A 20,159-nucleotide genomic window follows, 5' to 3' on the forward strand; every position below is an offset into this window, starting at 1 on the left:
GTTGGTGAAACAATGGGCTTTTCTGGCCACATGTCATGTCCCTGGATCAAAGTCCACTCTTCCTTTTCAGGCACTCCTAAAACTGGGGTTTGAGAATCAGAGTACCATTTCTGCTGAAGGGAGTTGTCTAAGGAGTCTCTCAGGTGGTTGAGCATTTTTTTTCCCACCAGAAAGTAAAACAAACACGGTTATTAAAAGGAATTGTTTTCCTCCTCATAGAAAAAAGCACACACACTGAAACTTGGATACAAGATAATCCAAGATGTGACAGAGAAGAGTCAAACACTCCAACTAGACTGTCTCATGGCTGTGTGGCCCTGTTTACTTGCAGCAACCTGGGAAACCTGAGCAGCTCCCAGAGCTGAAGCCTTTGGGGGATGAAATGTGGGGTTACCCTCTGACTAAAGCCAGCGTTACGGAACAAGTGCTCATCACCCTGAGCTGCAGCACAAGAGCACTATCAGGATCACTAACAGCCATGCTGTAGCTGACAAATGGTTGTAGCAGAGCACAACAGCATCTCCCAAGTGTCCCCACAGTGCCCAGCCCCAGTCTGGCTCCTTTCCCACAGCACCTCCATGTCCCAGCCGGCAGACACCGAGTCGTCCTCCCCTGCGAGGCTGAGAAGGGCACTTTATTCTTTCCAGGTGTCCTGCCCTGCTTTATTTATGGGCTCACTTTCTTCCCTAGTGTGAGAAACCCAAGCTTTTAGCCAGCTGGGAAGGATTGCCAAGACACATTGGGAAGGGGAAAAAAACTAGCGACACTTTTTTCTCTCTAACCTCTGCTCACCTTATCAGCAGGGAATTTTCCAGAGCCTCATCTGCCCCACGAGCAACATTGCATGGAGACACTGGGTGCTGAAACATGGTCACATCTGACAAACCTGGGCTCTGGTGTAGGATAAACATCCCATGAGGAACACAAAGGAAGCCAAAATGGTATTTCTGTTCTCCAGGGCTTTGGTAAAATAAAATCACAGCAAGCCCAGGAGCCATCACATCTCTTGCAGGCCTGATAAAGCCACCTTCTCCTGTTCCCAAGCCAGTGTAGCAGGGATGGAGAAGAGAGGTCCCCCTTCAGTACAACATCAACCCAAAATGACATCCAGCAGCTCCCAACAGCCCAGGAGCCTTGTAACCCTCCAGCTGGATGGATCTCACTTTTCAAACAGAAAGGACCAGTTGTGCATCACCGGTGGCTCCTCCGGCTGTAAATTCACACCAGCAGTGAGGGGTCTTTTCCTTTGCTGGAAAAGGGACACAGAGAACGTGTTGCAGCAGCTTCATGAGGCCCAAAGTCCTTGTGGGACCAAACAGAGGCAAAGTTCAGCAGTGCTGGACAAAGCCCATGGGGCCTGTCCTCATCACCGAGCTCCTGCCCTTGGGCTCTTGGTCATCAGAAAGGTGACGTGGGAAACGTGCCAGGAGCTCAGTTTTGAAACACAGAAGCACGAAGACCCTGGAGAAGTTGTTTCTCGAAGGAAAATTAATCTTGGTTTTATCAAAATGAAGTGTCAGATACCTTTATGCTGATGCGAGAGAGATCCTACCCTGCTTGGTTAATGGCAGGTTATTCTTTTTCCTACGCTGTCAACTATTGTTACTGATTGTTAATAGCATTAATATTTCCATCACTTAATTTATTTCATTAATCCCATTCAAGTTTACCATTCCCAGCATATGAACTGTAAATAGCAATAATAATGCCATCAAGGTTAATATCAGTGATGCTGAAGGGTATTATGTAAAACACAGGCTGTGAGCAGCAGCGAGACAGGCGCCTATAAAACCTGCCCGCGCTGGCGGGGGGTGGGTTAAACAAAGGTCTCGCGCAGATTTACGGAATTGCGTTATCTTCTGGAAGAGGTGAAGATTTAATACCCAAAGCCTCCTTTAAATTTCCTATAATGTTCCTTTCCATCCCTTGACTGTAAAAATACAGCCATAGACATCCATAAGGAATGGCATTTTTAGCTTAAATTATTAAAAGTCTAATAGTGGTTTCGGTTTGCTTCTAAAAGCAAAGGCAGTGGCAACAGACAGCTCGTCCCCTTTGAAATCCTGACATGCAGATGTTGGGGTGACTCCAAGCAGTGCAAGGAAAAGGTCTGTAACAGAGCACAGAATTATGGATGTCCCCTGAAAGCCAAATTCCAGGTGGGAAGGGGGAGGCAGCAACCAGGGGACCCTGACAGGCAAGACACCCACTGTGCTGGCCATGGAGGGGTTCCTGACACTGTTCCCAGACAATTCCATGGCACTGCACACCCAGGGTTGCCCTGAGCACAGCACAGGAGTGACTGAGAGAAGCAGCCATCCCACCAGCACTACCATACCTGCAGCATTTATTACTTCAAAAATGAAAATCCATCTCTTACCTAAAGGCTTATCAGCAATTAAAAGGCTGGGATAGTTCTACATGAACGACCATTCTCACAACTGGAAGGCTCCCGGCCCCGAGGGACGCGGGTCCTGCATGTTCATCACCATCATATCCAGGTAACCCCTTTTCCCATGGGGCCAAGGTGGGAAGCAAAGGGGAACCCCCAGGAACATCCCTGTTACAGACACAGCAACCTCAGGAAATACTTGCTAATGTTGCTTTGGAAAAAAAGGGGATTAAAAAAAAAATTCAAGAATGAGAATTTAAATCCTGCAAGAATTTTGGGAGGATAAGGGAGACACTGGTAAAGAGACCACTGAAAACAGGGGCTGAGGGAAAAGTGGGGAAAGAGCTCTGTTTGCCCCTCTGGGCAAATCCATCCTCTGGGATGGATTTCTGGAGATAAAGAACACATTGGCTTCCTGCGCCCGGCCAGTGGGATTGAGTATTCACACCACTGGATTTGGGAGGAATTTGTAAAAGAGCCGGAGCTATAAAATACCTTTCTGCTCCTTTTTCATGAATGCTGCTGCTGAGGGTGCAGGAGTCTGCCAGGGCAGGGAATGGAAAAGGACGTTTGCCATGGAGGACGGCTTCGTCCTGCGCTGGGAAGTGGCCCATCCACACAGACCCTCCTTTCTTTGTTACATCTGCCATGCCTTGAAGAATTAAATTAGATATACAAGGGGGAAAGAGAGAGGGAGAGAGGGAGGGCAAGGGAGGGAGGGAGGGAGAGAGGAAGGGAGGGAGGGAGGGTGAGAGGAGAAAAAAGGCTCAGGCAGGAATATATTTCCTATGTCTGGATAAGGGGAAGGATTCGAGGTAATTGCTTGCTTTTCTCATTGTTCTCAGCTGCCAAGCAGAGATTCATAGAATGTCTGCAAAGATCTCTCTCTTTTTTCTTTTCCTTCTAATTCTTCACCCCCCCTGAACCCCCATCTGTCCCGATCCCTATCCCTCCCCTTCCTCCTGCTTATTCCACCCTAGGAGGAAAAAAAAAAAAAAAGTAATTTGTCTGTTTTATTTATGATGCAATGAAGGTATGCTGAACGCATCGGGATAACCTGACACTGGTCAAACTATCTGTCAGCAAAGAAGAACTGCCTTCATACTCCAGCGAGTGCATAATTTAACCATTTCTCTCCCGGAGGCCAACGCCAGCCCATCCATTCCCAACACGAGGGTTTGTCACTGCTCCCTCCACGATCAAACACGGCGTTGTTGGCAAAAACCAGCATTTGACATGTTTTCAATCAACCCTTTATCTTCTCATTTTCGCTAGTCATATACAGATTGTCTGCATGTAATAAAACTTCTCCTTGGAAAAATAGAAAATTATTTGAGATATTCAGATGAAAGCCAGGTCCCAAAACAAGATGGAACACACAAATCTGCCAGCTAGGAAACCAATTCAGGATGGATTTAGGACCCAGATAGAGCCAGACAATTGGATGCTGAGTGTGGGGAAGAAATAGTAATGCCTCAGGTCTGAGAGAAGTACAGCTAATCCTTTCCTCCTGATGCACGGGGAGCAACGGCTTCAGCTCGGGGAGAAAATGCAACCCATCCAGTGAGCAGGGTGAGAGGGAAACGGGAGCTAAAGGAGGGAGAAAGCCAAAGGGAAAAGCAGAAAATAGTAGCAAATAATATTCTGGAAGATTAGACATGCAAACCCAGAATAAAAAAAAAATAAAATAAATAAAACTAACTGCATATGGTTCTGTTTGTTTTGTTTTGTTTTTTTAATTTTAAAAATTCCAACCAAACAAAAATAATCCTGTTGAAATGGAACGGAGCAAAGAGGAGAAGGGAATTGGTACTTCCATCCCAGCATTATGAATTAGCCCTGATTTCTCTCCATGGCTCCCAGCACGGCTCAGGGGGAGCTGCCTGAGCCGCTCCAAAGGGACCATTTTCCAGCAGGGGCTGTGCCGGTGGTTCCCATCCCCACCAAGGGCAGGGGATTCCCAGGCAGCTCCCCGTGTCCCCAGGGCTGTGCCGGGAGCCAGGGCAGCTCCTGCTGTGACACAGGAAAGGACTGGGCCAGTGTGAACAGATTTTTGATCTCAGCAGAACCAACCCCCAGGACCAGGACCTGGCAGAAAGCGCTGCCAGGCAGGGCCCCTGAGCCCAGGGCTGAGCACACCCGCAGCATCCTGATGTTTAATAAACGACACAAGAAAGTATAAAATAAATAAGAAGAGATTTTGCCCTCTAATGCGATGCATGCAAGAGAGATCAGGGCAGAACTCCAGGAAATGAGGGCTTTGACGAATAGCTGCTGCTCGGGATCTTATTTATTCCTGATACACCCCAGCCCTCGCCGCCACAATCAGGAAAAGATTTTATGAATGGGAATATCTGTACGAGAGGGAATGGAACATGGAAGGGAGATAATAGGAAAGGGTCAGGCCAAGAGGAGGCTCCTGGGCTGGGCTGTGACATGCAGGACACCCCAGGGCCACTGTCCAGCTCCCTCCTCCCATGGCCAGGCTGCTCACACGGATCTGCTCGGGAAGGATGGATTGCACATTTCAGTTCTGGGTTTATTCTGCATCCCCGAGAAACCAGCATCTGAAATTCAGAAATATTTTCCTTTGTGAGATTATTTAAGAGTCAGTCCTTACAGCTATTTGTGCGCTTATCTATCAATATACAGGTATGAAACACGCATTAAGATAAAAACAAATATATTTGGCAAAACATACAAACAGAGACGTAATTTGTATATGGGGAAGCAATTTATAAAGGATGAGATTCTGTAGCAGATCAAAACCAGGCACATGCTGTTTCTCCTGTCATTCAGAAAATCCCACATCCACACAAAAATGATAAACAATCACGCTTTTCACACAAAAACTGCTCCCTAGTAATTAGTATATTTGGGAATAAAAAGGAAGTCCTTTTTATTTCCTTCTTCACCTGTATTTTTTCACCAGGGAATGAAGAAATACCATGAAATTACAAGCAGCCACACTCCTTTTCATTTCCAACAATTTTAAATATGAAAATACAAGCGGAGATCAGCCCAGCAAACACAGATTTTATTGTCAAATCACAACTAAAACCAAAATTAATTAAAACAATTTAATTTTGTTAAGAAAAGGTACAATGAGACTGAAATATTCTGTGCCTGTTTATAACTTGTAGCAATTCTTTAGGCTGAGTCCTAAAGCTGTGAACACCCATATCTAAAACAGTTATATTATGTAAAGGAGCCCAGTAATATCATCCTAATTCTGAACAGGCTGAGTCACCTCCTTAAACCCACAGGTAAAATTTACTGAAATAAAAATCCAAGTCTTTTTGACCGACAAGGAGCTGCACCGCTCCGAATGCCGATTTCTGTTCGGGATTTGGAGATGTTGGTAATTTGTGTTTGCCAAACCAGCCGGGTTATTCCAGGGGGGAGCTGGGATCGCTTTTCCGTCTGCCCGACGCTCCTGCAGAAATCTGACAACACGAGCCCCGAGCTCAGGCACTGCTCTGCCATTTGGGGCTGCTGCTTTTTCACCTCCACAGAGCTCAAAACACACGTTTAAAAATGGATTGGAACGTCCCAAAACAAAATTTGTTATTAACAATAATTGTCCCATCCCTCCTCCCCATAACACGGAGCACAGATACACCGAGAGGAGGGAATTTACTCAAAGCTGTAATATTTTAATCAGTAATTCAGAGCAAATGAAAATCGTACTTCATAAAAATTATACTTTGTAAATTATGTTTGTTAAAACATGTTTTGTAAAAAAATCATCCTTGGTAAAATAAAAGAACTCTCATTCCATTTCAAAATTATTGATTTTTTTTTTTTTAAAGAAAAGTAGAAAATATTTGCAGAGGAAAAAAAAAGGCAAACTAAAAAGACTAAAACAGGTAGCAAAAAAAAAAAAAAACTTTAAAAATAAATTCACAATTCTCATCAGCAACATAAAAATTCTCTGGAATACGGATTTCTGTGACATCCAGACCTACATTTGCAGAGCTGGTTCTGAGGATATTTTTGTTTACGTGCTCCTTTGCTGTAATAAAAGCAAATAATAAAATGCTAGAGCTATTTACTGGAACACATCCATGGGGGTTTTTCCACCTCCGATGAGTGATGGGCAGAGACGGTGCCAGACCATTTCTACCCGGGTTTAAAATAACCCTAAACAATTTCTATAATCTGTTTTCAAGGGCAGCTTGTTGGTAATATGAGATTTTTTTCCACAAACTCCAGAATACTTAATTCCTAAACTGTTTTATCATTTGGCTGCCGAGTATTTCTTTCTCAGAGATCCCGACACTTCCCAGCCTGAGCTCTCTGTAAGAGTGTCCCTTTCCCATAGAGAAGGATGGAAGAAGCACAGGGAATAAATAAAGGCTGTTCCCCAGGGCTGTGACAGCCCACGCTTGGGGCTGCAAACCAAAAATAATTCCCTGTATTTGCCCCACTCTGCCGGCTTTTCCCTTCCTGGGATGTTGCCTTAATGAAGGCTTTTGCCTCTCTCATCTCCATTGCTATTAAATTTTAACCCAGACACGCAGCTTTTCCTTTTTCCACCCATTTACAATTCCTGTTCCTGCAGCCCCCGGCCCCCCACGTCCCTCCAGCCTCTCGCTCCCCACATTGGATTTTTTCCTCCTTAAATCTCGGGCTCTTCCCGCTGGCCTTGTGCACTACCAGGGAATCATTTGCTTTCATAATTTACATTTTTTTCTCTCCATCTCTCAGGGTTTGGCAGGGGATGTTGCCTCTCTGCAGGTGCTGTTCGTGGATGGCGAGTGCCCTCTGCAGGAAAATACCCCCAGCCAGGAAAATCCCTTGGAAATCCGGAAAAACAAGAGCAAAGACTTCTGCTTGATTATGATTTTTACTCATTTGGTTCTCACGCAGACCATCAGCACTGCTGCTCTCTGAGCTGAACTTCTCCCGGCTGCTCCATCCCAGCCCATTCCATGTGGAACCAGATCCAAGAAGGATTTTTCTTTCTCAGGTAATGTTTTCTGGCAGGCTCTAAAATCTCTGCCACATTATTTCAGAGCACAGACACACAGGATTCCTGCTTTTGCTGCAGCAAAGCTGTGCAGGATGGATTTTTTTTTCTTAGTTTTTCCAAAAAAATAAGCTCCTTAGGAAATTCCAAATCAAATCCTGCCCAGACCCCTCTCCAGAATGACAGTCTGTGGGTGCCCTGCTCAGTCTCCTACTTAAACAGCAAGTTCTGATTAGTTTTTTTAATATATATATATTGATAAAATCAATGCAAAACATTGGCTGGGAGAAAGCTCAAGTGGCAAATTTAAATCAAATGGAAAATAAAATAATAATATTAAAAACCCAACAAAGAGAACACTTCTAAGGCAGGTCTCTAACCTTTCAGGGCCTCCTGAAAGCCTTTTAATCCAAGGCCAGGTCCCACACAGGGACCCCAGTGCCAGGGCCATCCCCAGCCATGACTCCACCACCCCAAGGCCTGGATCTTGTGGCAGAGGGTGGGATTAGGGAAAAAACACTTCTCTAAAAGAAAAGCATTTTAAAAGACCTCGTCCTTTCCAAGAGCTAATAATGCCTGTGCAGCACAATAGGCATCGCTCACCGTGCCACGGGCAGACTCCCAGGCTCCTTTCTCTGTCTCCCCCTTTTTTAAGGATATCACTTATGCAAACCTCACCCGGCCTCTGCCTCCAGATTGTATATCAGAGCAGCAGGGGGGCTGATGAAGTGCTCATTTTTTTACATCAGTCTTATAAATTGCTCTCCCCATTAATTGTTTCCATGGAAACAATGCATTTGGCTTGGATGGGGATCCTGAAAAATTTTTAATGGGATTCTTAAAAATGTGCAGGAAGCAGGTGGGGGGTAGAGGAGGTGCTCTCAAACACCCTCAAAATAGATCCAGCCTAAGTTCTACCAACATGTGCTGTTAATTGCTTGTGGCCCAAAGCTGCTGAGCCTGGAGTCAGTCGAGGATCTGAAAACATTATTCAAATGACCAGGAAAAAAAAAAAAAAAAAAAAAGCACCAAAAGGGCAAGTACAGATTACGTGACAGCAGAGATGAGAATTTCCAAACACCTCCTGGCAAAACACAGCCATGAGACCATGACCAAATAACAATTCTTTAATGTCACAGCCTTAACTAATAATTTAAGCATGAGCAGCCCTTGATAACCCATCAGATCCTGGAGCGGGCGCGGGGCCGCCGCGCTGACAGGGACAGCAATAGTGACACGGCCGTGCACACCCACCTTCCTTCCCGTGCCCCGCTCTTCCTACGCCTCAGAGGATTTTTCTTTTCTTTTTTTTTTCTTTTTTCTTTTTTTTTTTTTTTTTCCCCAGCAGGGAAAGTATTTGTATTACAGGGTATGAAACTAGTCCAACATGCAAGCTTATTTAATTTGGAAAATGTGTGGCTAAATGCCACTTGTTATGGGATTAGTTAACAGCTGCAAGTCTGCTACTGTGGAAAGAATTTTTTTTCAAGGAAAAAAAAAAAAAGAAAGAAAGAAAGAAAAGTATTTAACTGCGAGCTGCTATGTGCTGTCTCCCAACGCTCCGTGTGGATTTTTGAGTTCCATGGGGTGTCTCAGCTCTCGGTGGGGTTGTAGCCATGTACAATTCCACAAGCTCCTCCCAAGCATCTCTCAGTGTCAGCAGAGAGCTGGAACCATCCCTGGAGCTGCTCAGGGTGTCCAGAGGAGCCAGCCCAGCCACCCTCTGCCTCCAGTCACAGACACCCACCAGCGTCAGGTTACTGGCAGCTCTCAAGTGATACCTCCAGCTAATCCCGCAGTGCAGACAGGCTCTAAATTACTTGTTAAAAATTCTGTCCTCGCCCTGAGTGTCCTCTGCTGTCCTCCATCACTAAGTGCTGCTAATGAAGGAGCAGATCATCTTTAACACATCAGTCACACAAGCCAAACCCACCAGTCACTTTATTTTCCATGACCTCCCTGCATGACCAGAACAGAAATTTCCATGCAGATGCCAAGAATCAAGTTCCTAAATCATAACTTGCTCTTCCCAGTCCCAAAGTGCTTCTCATTAGTATCCCACTGCTGTCCTCTTTCCTACTCAGGAACAACTTCCCTTGGAATCATGGAACAGTTTGGGTGGGAAGGCACCTTAAAGCTCATCCAGTGCCACCCCCAGCCATGGGCAGGGACATTTTCCACTGTCCCAGGCTGCTCCAAGCCCTGTCCAGCCTGGCCTGGGACACTTCCAGCGGCAGCCAGAGCTTCTCCAGAGCTAAAGCCCTTTGTCAGCCTCACTGCTGGGTATTAACCACAAATCTGGGCTCAAGGGAGGACACAGAGGCACTCCAGGAGCTGAGGGGAGCAGCCACCTCCCGGGGAAGAAGCTCACACAAATCCTCACCATGAGGAGGAGGATGGCTGGGAGGGGAGGAAACCCAGTGCTGAGCACAGCAGAGGCTGCTCAGACAGTGTGGTTTCTCATTCCAGGCTCTGCACCTCGCTGCTGCTCAACCTACAGCACAGCAGTCCAGAAGGTTTTCATGGCAAAAGCCACAACAAAGGAAATAAATCTGTTTGTCACCCCCTATGACAGATGTGACCCAAATTATCTTTGCAGAAGATGCATCCTGGTGGATGTACTCTGCTCTGGGGGCAGGAGGACTTTGTGCTTCTGGGCACAAAATGCTCGAGGCATCGGAGTGAGCCACAGCAGGGAGGAGGACAAAGGGGTTGGCATCAAACCCCTGAAAAATTGCCTGTGCCTGCAGCTGTCTCAGATCAGTCATCTCCCAGCAGAAGCCAGTGTGTGTTTCTCCCAAGGCTTTGGGGGCTTTTTCCAGCCCTCAGACCTCGGGAAGTCCATCTCTGCACCTTAGAGCTTCTAATAGAAACCACAAATGGGGGTTTCCTCAAGAATAACTTGAAGAAGGCACTTTGCAGCCCATCCTTGCAGAGAGGAGAGCCTGTGCGAGGCCTGAGCTCACCAAACCCCATGTATCAGCTCCAGCCAGTCTCTGCAGAACTGCTGCTATCTATCCCAGCTGAAATGTTGCTTCAACCCTGTATTTATTCCCACAATTTAGAAACAACACAAAGATATTCACATGACACGGCAGGAAAATTCCTCTTAGGCTGTTTCCTTTGGACACCATAACCCGATGACTTTCCTGTCACAGGCACACAACAAATGCTCACACTGTGCTGACACACATCCTGCAATTACGTGGACACACAGGGATGGTATGTGGTGGGTTTTTTTGCTGGAAGTGATACCCTGACAGGGGGAGGACAGAGGTAACTGCACCAAATTTCCTAAAATCCCATTTCTGTTATACCAGTGCCAATTCCTTGGCCACAGCCTGAGCCAGTGTCCATCTGCTCGGCACAACCAAGACCAGCCTGTGCAGGAAAAGCTTTTTCCTTGCTGGGGATCACCAAAGCAGAGGTGCAGGCAGGCTGCCCTGTGGCTGCACAGCCCTGGCCATAAGGGGAGGGAGGGCAGGACGATGGGCTGTGGTGTGCAGGCAGGGGCTGTGCCTGCAGCTTTGTGCTCAATGGCCCCAGCACAGTAATACTGACCAGCACGTTGTGCTGAGACAAGGTACCAGCAGAGGGGCTGGGAAAGGCCTTTGAAAGATCTTTAAAAAGCACTGGAGATAAAAGCTACACATACACTCCTTAAGTGTATCAATATCTCGCTCACAGTGATGAGCAACAAACCAAACCAGCCCAGTGTTCCTGGTACTTCACAGAGATGCATAAACTGGATTTGCCTTTTCCGCTAACAAATATAATCCCCCCCAATAAAATTTTAAATTAGTGGGGCATTACAATTCTTTTCACAAGCAAGGCTCCCAAAGTTACATGTGAGGGCTAAGCCAGCACACCCAGCCCTGTGCTCCTGGGTCTGTCCTCACACAGCACAGACAGGGAGATCCCTGTCCTGGAAGGAGCATCAGCACATCCCCAGCCCCACTGGGACCTGCAGGTGCTACAAGTGGAAAGCAGCACGCAGAAGAAAACTGTCATTTCCTTCATTTCCTTTATCTTAAAAGGACCCACTCTGGATAAATTATGTTTCTCATAAATCTACAGCAAAAAAAATTTAGTTTTCTGTGATTCCTTTTTAAAAATGACAGAACAAAAATCCTTGTTTCCAAAGCTGGATGTTTTCAGCCTCCCTTCCCCAGGCAGGTCTAGTGAAGGTTTTTTCCATTTGTCCACATTTAAAGCTGGGTCCACTTTAAGAGAAACAAGTGAGAACTGGGTTTTACCATTTCAGAAATGAAAGGTATTTACCCTCAAGACAGTAAAAGATCTTTTAAACCTTGCTGATGCAGGGGAGGAAATGGAAAGTTTACAAATGTAAAGCTCCAGCCCTGCACGCCCAGCCCTGCTCCTGCTCTGGTGTGGGTGTGGAGTTCACTGAAATCAATACAATTTCTCACCAGCACAGTCACACATCAGCAGTTCCATACCTGCATCTTTTATCAATGCAAAAGTTGCTTTCAAGAAGAAAACATTCTTCACAGCAAATTCAAAGTTTACCCAGTTTAAAAATTATTTAATAGAATTATGGAGTGGTTTGGGTGGGAAGGGACCTCACAGCTCATCTCATCCCACCCCTGCCATGGCAGGGACATTCCCACTGTCCCAGGCTGCTCCAAGCCCAATGTCCAGCCTGGCCTTGGGCACTGCCAGGGATCCAGGGGCAGCCACAGCTGCTCTGGACACCCTGTGCCAAGGCCTGCCCACCCTCACAGGGAACAATTCCTGCCCAAGATCCCATCCAGCCCTGCCCTCTGGCAGTGGGAAGCCATTCCCTGTGTCCTGTCTCTCCATCCCTTGTCCCCAGTCCCTCTCCTGGAGCCCCTTTAGGCAGTGGAAGGGGCTCCAGGGTCTCCCTGAAGCTTTCCTTTCTCCAAGCTGAACAATTACAATTCTCTCTGCCCTTCCTCAAAGGGAAGGTGTTCCATCCCTCTAAATATCTTGGTGACCCTCTTTTCTCCCACCTCATGAAGTCACACAAAGCAAATCCCAACTGCTCACCAGAAAAAATGAGAGCTATTTGCTAGAGCCCTGATAATGTTTAAAAAGATATAGTCAAACATCATGCTAAGTAGAGGCCTGATAAAGGAAAGTCCATCTCTTACGCTAACCTTCGAGGTAAAATTAATAATTAATTAGTAAAGCCAGGACATGGAATGATTGCTATCAATATTTTAATGCTTTTACTGCTAATTTCATTCTCCCTCCGTGTTCTGCTGCAGGAGCAGCAGAAGAGCTGTGTGTGCAATCTCAGAGCAGCCCCTGCCTCAGGGCCAGCGCTGGGGGAGCAGAGTCACCCACAGGGGTGCCCCAAATGTCCCTGCAGCCAAACCCAAATCCGGTGTCTGTGCTTTGTTACACGGCACTGACACACCCCAGCCCTCCACAGCATCAGCTCCAAGGCAGGGCCACCCCCAGAGCCAGCAGGCAGAACTAGGAGGGGTTTAATGAACATAAGCAAAATGCAACTGGAATCTTCCCCAAGCACTGGAAATATCTATTCCCTCTCCTACAACACAGCAAGGAAACTTTGGCCAAGAGGGAAACTGCTGGGGAAGCTGTGAGGAGGTGACTCCACACCAGTACCAGGGAAATGAGTGCTGCCCTCGCTACTGGAAGGCAAAGTGTGTCCTGCCTGCTTTATTTACTCTTTATTAGTCTAATGAGGCTGTTTCCTGGGAGTTTAATTACCATAATAGAGACAATTCCTTTCTTAACCCTCTTTACAGCCTGGAAGAGAAAGAGCCCGTGACAGAGGAATGTGGAGCACGAGCAGAGGCTGTGTTTGCATCAGGGGCCCGACACCTCCGGCACGTGGGCACCAGCCTCCCCCAGTGTGGGGTCTGTGCCCTGGAGGATTCCTGTCCCGGGGGTCCCTGCCCTGGGGGGTCCCTGCCCTAAGGGGGTCCCTGCCCTTGGGGAATCTCTGCCCTGGGGGTCCCTGCCTTGGGGGATCCCTGCCTTGGGGGATCCCTGCCCTGGAGGGGTCCCTGCCCTAAGGGGTCCCTGCCCTAAGGGGTCCCTGCCCTGGGGGTTCCTGCCCTGGGGGATCCCTGTCCTGGGGGATCCGTGCCCTGGGGGGTCCCAGCCCTGGAATTCCCAGCCTTGGGGGTCCCTGCCCTGGGGATCCCTGTCCCAGGGGTCCCTGCCCTGGGGGTCCCTGCCCTGGGGATCCCTGCCCTGTGGGTCTCTGCCCTGGGCGGATCCATGCCCTGGGGTGTCCCAGCCCTGGGGGGGTCCCTGCCCTGGGGGAGTCCCTGCCCTGGGGGGGTCCCTGCCCTGGGGGAGTCCCTGCCCTGGGGGGTCTCTGCCCTGGGGGGTCCCAGCCCTGGGGGATCCCTGTCTCAGGGGTCCCAGCCCTGGGGGTCCCAGCACCCCGCCAATGGCCAGGCCAGGCTGGAAGGCAGCACTGCAGAGCTCTGCTGCAGAAAAATTAAGAGCACATGATTAATGCTACATAAAATGTGTGGGTTCCCAGGCCTTTGAAATCATACCTCTTCATCATTTCCATTTACAGTTTACTAATGAAATTAGATATGGTAAAGGGTTCCTTTCTTTCTTTTTTCCCTTAAATTGACTGTACATTTTTTTAGAGTTAAATCAACATATTTTCCATTCCATATTCAGCAAGAAATCAGACAATTAAATGTGAGGAGTGTTTTTTTTTTTCCTGCTGCTGCTAAGAGATATTTCCATGGTGTTGCCATAATACATACAGCAATTTACTGTATTAGACTACAGGTCTGTTACTCTGCACAACAGATACAACAGATCAGACCAGAACAAGGTAAAGAGGCAGCAAGGATGAAAAGCACCAGACCTAAGAGGAGAAAACACACAGGGCTCTGAAAGGCCACAGCAGAGCTGTGCTCACCCAGCCACAAGGCTCTCCCAGCCCACTCCATCCACAGCTACACAATCCAGACAACACCCTGAAAATGCAGTTGCTAAACCCAGAATAAACCTGTACCAGAGTCCAAAACCCAAACCAAAAAATCCTCACCTAAAATTCTTCCAATCCAGCCTCACAGAAGGGATAAGGCACAAAGTCCTGATTCCTGGGCACATGGTGGTGATGACAGGAAGCCATTAAAGCATCAGTGTGAGGTCACAATCAAATTAAATGAGGCCAGAGACAAGGGTCAGGCTGGTGTGACACACACAGTGCCCAGGTGAGTAACACGCCATGTCCATGTGTGTTACACACACACACAGTGCCCAGGTGAGTTACACAGGTGCTGTCCAGGCCTGTTACACACACACACAGTGCCCAGGTGAGTTACACAGGTGTGCCCAGGTGAGTTACACACACACACAGTGCCCAGGTGAGTTATACATGAGCTGTCCAGGCCTGTTACACACACACAGTGCCCAGGTGAGTTATACAGGTGTGTCCAGGCCTGTTACACACACACACAGTGCCCAGGTGAGTTACACAGGTGCTGTCCAGGCCTGTTACACACACACACAGTGCCCAGGTGAGTTACACAGGTGCTGTCCAGGCCTGTTACACACACACAGTGCCCAGGTGAGTTATACAGGTGTGTCCAGGCCTGTTACACACACACAGAATGCCCAGGTGAGTTACACAGGTGCTGTCCAGGCCTGTTACACACATACACAGTGCCCAGGTGAGTTATTCATGAGCTGTCCAGGCCTGTTACACACATACACAGTGCCCAGGTGAGTAACATGCCATGTCCATGTGTGTTACACACACACCACTGCAGCCCCAGCTCAGTCTATCCCAGGACAGCCCTCTGGCATTCCTGGCCTCTGGGGACACTCACTGAGCACTGTCCAGCAACACGGGCAGGGAATTCTCAGATTCTACAATTTAAAAACATGGTGTGGAACGGGTGTTTACACAGCTGTCACCTTAACTAACACTGGAACTGTAAAACACAGGTGAAATGAAATAACTAAAGGCATTTCCCCTGAAATTCTGATCGCAGAGTTGCCCCAAGAGCAGCAGGATCTGGGAGCCCCACATTCCAGTGCTGCATGTTTAGATGAACACTATCTTTTCTGCACTGCAGCTTGAAGGTTTGGGCTTGGCAGCAAGAAACTGCACTCTCACTAAAATTCATCCATGGATATCCCCTTTGAACGCTCCTTGGATGGTTATTTTCACTAACATTGTGTTTATTAGCAGAACAGAGGGAGGACTGTAAAGCAGGATCACGGGAGAGTTTGATTTCCAGGCAGTGATGAATGGCGGGGGAGGCCAGGTCACCCGGCTGCAACATCAAAGGGGCGACTGAACCAGCAGCACACTTGAAGTTAGTTAAAATGCCATCACCATTTTCTGAGTTTTGCTTTTTTCTTACATTTAAAGAAATTATATTCCCTAGTGCTGGCCTCAGCCATTATTTCCAGGTCTCTGATGATACCCAGGACTCTACAAAGGCATTACCCGCTGGCATGCCAAGGAGGATTTGCCACATGGTTTAATTGTGATACGATGTGCTCCGGTCCTCGCCATGTCATTTAAAGAGTTTCAATAATGTGTTCATTGCACCTTCCCGTGGGCCTGCCCCATCCTAAGGCACCAGGATTAAACTGCCAGGGAATGTGTGTGGGTCTGGTTCCTTTTGGGATAAAACTGGACAGATTCTTTCAGAGCTCTGCCCTCCTTTTCTGCCAACAGCAATTGAGGAACCAGCTGTTCTTGGGGTAGCACATGGCAGGAGAGGCAAGTCCTGAGCCTTGGAGCTGAACCAGACACAGGCAAAAGAAATACAGTTGTGTACTATAGACACACTTAGAGTTAGTGAAGGTAAAGCAGTCTCAAATCAACTACTAAGCACAAGATATTCCAGACTGCTTTGGGTTGGGAAGGGACCTTAAACCTCATCCAGTGCCACCCCTGCCATGGGCTGGGACACCTTTCACTGTCCCGGGTGGCTCCAAGCCCCAATGTCCAACCTGGCCTGGGACATTTCCAGGATCCAGGGCCTGCCCATCCTCACAGGGAAGAACTGATTCCTAATATCCCTATTAACCCTACCCCCTAAATATGTGCATTCAATATACCTAAATAATTAGTGTGTGCATTGAATGAACCAAATCCTCGGTCAAGTCCTACTAAAGGCTTGGGGAACCCCGAGAAGGCTGTGGTAGGTCACACACAGCTGCGGGGGCCCCTCTCTTTGCCTTTCCCTGGCATGTCTTTCCTGCAGGAGTTCTCCTTTCCCAGAGAAACGGGCCTGTCCTTAACGTGTCCATCTCCTCCAGCGTTAATTTAAACAGTAAATATCAGTGCTGTTTGTAATTAACGGGCTCCTGTCCACGCCGGGTCCCACCACGCCAGTTCCAGAGGCCGCAGCCAGAGCGGGGCCCTCACAGAGTGTCAGGGCCGGTCTGACACTGACACAGATACACACACAGACACACTGACACACAGATGGACACACTGACACAGAGACACACTGACACACTGACACACAGACACACCGACACACCGACACACCGACACACCAACACACCGACACACCGACACACACCCCTCACAGAGCGCCACAGGCCGGCCTCGTGCCGCCTCACACACACACCCATAGACACACACAGACACACTGACACACCGACACACTGACACACACAGACACACACACACCCATAGACACACACAGACACACTGACACACCGACACACTGACACACACAGACACACACACACCCATAGACACACACAGACACACTGACACACCGACACACTGACACACACTGACACACACCCACTGACAAACCGACACACAGACACACTGACACACCAACACGCACACACACAGGCACACACACATAGACACACACACACCCCACACACACACTCACAGAGCACGGTGCACACCGGCTTCGTGCCGCCTCACACACACCGAAACACCGACATACACACACACACACAGAGACACACACTCACAGAGATAAACACCTGCGCACACACACACCCCTGCACACCCACAGACACACACACACACACACTGACACACTGACACACCGACACACACTCACACAACAAACACACACTCACACTCTCTCACACACACTCACACTGACACACACACTCACACGGCCCTGTGTGTGCCCTCCCTGTGCTGTCGCGGGGGCACCAGGGGGCAACCTCGGCCCGGGGAGCGGCCAGGGCGGGCAAAACACCGCGGAATGAACAAACACACACAACAAACACACACCAAACACACACCAAACACACACACAGCCTGCGGCAGGCGGTCCAGGGTGGCTGTGCTCACTGCCCGGCTCTGTGGGAAACCGGGGAGAGGCTCCACTCTCTCCTGAATAAATTTTACCTGCTTTTCACACATTGACAGTATTAGGAAGAAAGAAAGAAAGAAAAAAAAAAAAAAAAAAAAAAAAAACCACCGTTTTTTAAAACCCAACCTGCACTAAAAAAGCTTTGGGAGTCAGAGAATCCCAGGGTGGTTTGAGTTGGAAGGGCCCTCAGAGCCCATCCCATCCCAGCCCTGCCATGGCAGGGACATTCCCACTGTCCCAGGGACATTCCCACTGTCCCAGGTCACTCCAAGCCCAATGTCCAACCTGGCCTGGGACATTCCAGGGATCCAGGGGCAGCCACAGCTTCTCTGGGCACCTGTGCCAGGGCCTGCCCACCCTCACAGGGAACAATTCCTGCCCAATCTCCCATCCAGCCCTGCCCTGGGCAGTGGGAAGCCATTCCCTGTGTCCTGTCCCTCCATCCCAGTCCCTCTCCAGCTCTCTCAGAGCTCCCTTAGGCAGTGGAAGGGGCTCTGAGGTCTCTCAGGAACCTTCTCCTCTCCATGTCAGTGCAGCACCCACCCAGGCCCAGGCTGGGCTCCCCTGGAGTGCTCCACTCCACAGCAGCTCTCCCAGCACGGCGGGGGCATCACAGGGATGCTGAGTCCCTGTGGATCCCCAGCTTTCACAAGGGGATCACAGAGTCTAGAGGACGTACCCAGGCCGTGGTGTAATGCTGGACATTCCTGAGCGTCAGGCTTTCCTAAATTATCTCCTGGGTAAACAAGCTAAAAGCAGCTCTGTGCTCTGACGTACACCGCCTTGTTTCCCTGGGCACTTTGCCTGGGCGAAGAACCCGGGCCTTTGTCCCAGATTTTTATCTGAAGAATTGCATGTATTTATCCAGGCTGGTCCAGCCTGACTCAGACTGCCAGGGCCCAGCCCTGCCCCTGCAGCCAGACCTTCCCCCCATCTCCTCCCTCTCTGCAGTGACAACAAATCCATCGCCGCCGTGTTCACCCAGCATTATCTTATCAAACACAGAGGGGGGATAATATTGATCCTTTCCTCCAATTTTAAAAAGAGGGTGAGGGGGAAAAAAAAAGAAAAAAAAACCCAAGAAGGGGAAAGCGGACAAAGAGAGGCGAAATCAAACCCCTGAGCAACAAAGGAAGAAAACCAGGTGGAAGACGGGAATTGTTTTCTGAAGGCCAGCTAAGTGGAGAATTGAAACGAGGGAGGCTCTGCGAGAGGACTGGGGGATGAAAGGGAGCGCGGGTAAGAAACACAAGGGCTATATAAGTCTGAAAATGGCTAGAAAGAACAAGGGAGAGAGGAGACAAGAATGGAAACCTCTGATGTTGGCAGGAAATGTTGTGATTCTAAAGATGAAACAACTTGTGGGGAAAGAAAATGGGAAAAAATACCCCTGTGTATTTCCTAGGGTGAGCTGGAGCAGCAAATGAAGAGGCAGAGGCAGCTGCAGGACAGCGCTGGGCAGGAACAGGCGGCGCTGTGTCCTCTGAAGGAGAATTTGGGGTTAGGAAATTACACCCCTTCACAAGGCCATGAGTTTTCCAAGCCTGCTCCAGCTGCAGCTGCAGATGTGGCTTAAAAATCCGAGCAGGAGGCCCGTCCCCCGTGGCAGGACTATTTATTCTGTGGCCATAAGATTATGGCCATGAGGGGAATAAGGAGAGACGGGCTGGAGAGATCTTTAAAACTGCCAAATTCATCTGAGTTCTGAGGGACATACGTGGAGTCCAGGAAGAGAAACCTGATGGCTTTCTTACTTATCTAGGAAATGATTACAGAAAAGTTTATCGTGCGTATTTTCACTGTCCCCTGCCTGTTGGGAGCTTTAATTCCTTTGGACGGGCGCCAGTGTGTTAGGAAAAAAATGCTGGGGAGAGGGAAGGAATAGATTTACTAGAAAAAAACTGCATTCCTTCCAACCTTTCTGCAGCTTCTTAAAAACATACAAAAAGCCTCCTTCAAGCTGCTCAGTGCCATACCAATTTCCTGTGTAGACCTGGATATTAGTATATGTTTTTCTGTGTCTCCGAAGTTTCCCAAGTTACCTAATGCATGCTCAGCATGGAGCATTTTTAAATGAGTTAGTCTTTATTGAATTATGATTTCCAGCAGTCACTAATAACAAAATTCAAATTGCTCCAGCAGACGAGGATTTGAAGAATGCTGAGAAGAAACTGAGTTTTTAAGAGAGTCTAGAAGAGCCACCCACTGCTTGTGTATAGTAACCGTGAGCCTCTCAACGGAATACTTCAAATAGTTAATTAGATTTGCTAAAAAAATAATAAAAAATCAGTCATTAGGCGTTCCTACTCTGGAGACACTGAATAAAGGCTGTTACTGGCACACCTACGGCTCTGGCAAAAATGAAGCTAAAAATAGGGGGAGGTTTAAATAAAGTTTCAGGTTTTCCTCACACTGTCCCTGCAGTGGGCACGATGCAATTAGCAACACATCTAAAGGAGAAAGAGGAACTTTTATTCCATTAGGACTTCTTTTT

This window comes from Zosterops lateralis (genome assembly GCF_965231275.1).
Source record: "Zosterops lateralis genome assembly, chromosome: 12".
In the NCBI taxonomy this organism is placed as follows: domain Eukaryota; kingdom Metazoa; phylum Chordata; class Aves; order Passeriformes; family Zosteropidae; genus Zosterops; species Zosterops lateralis.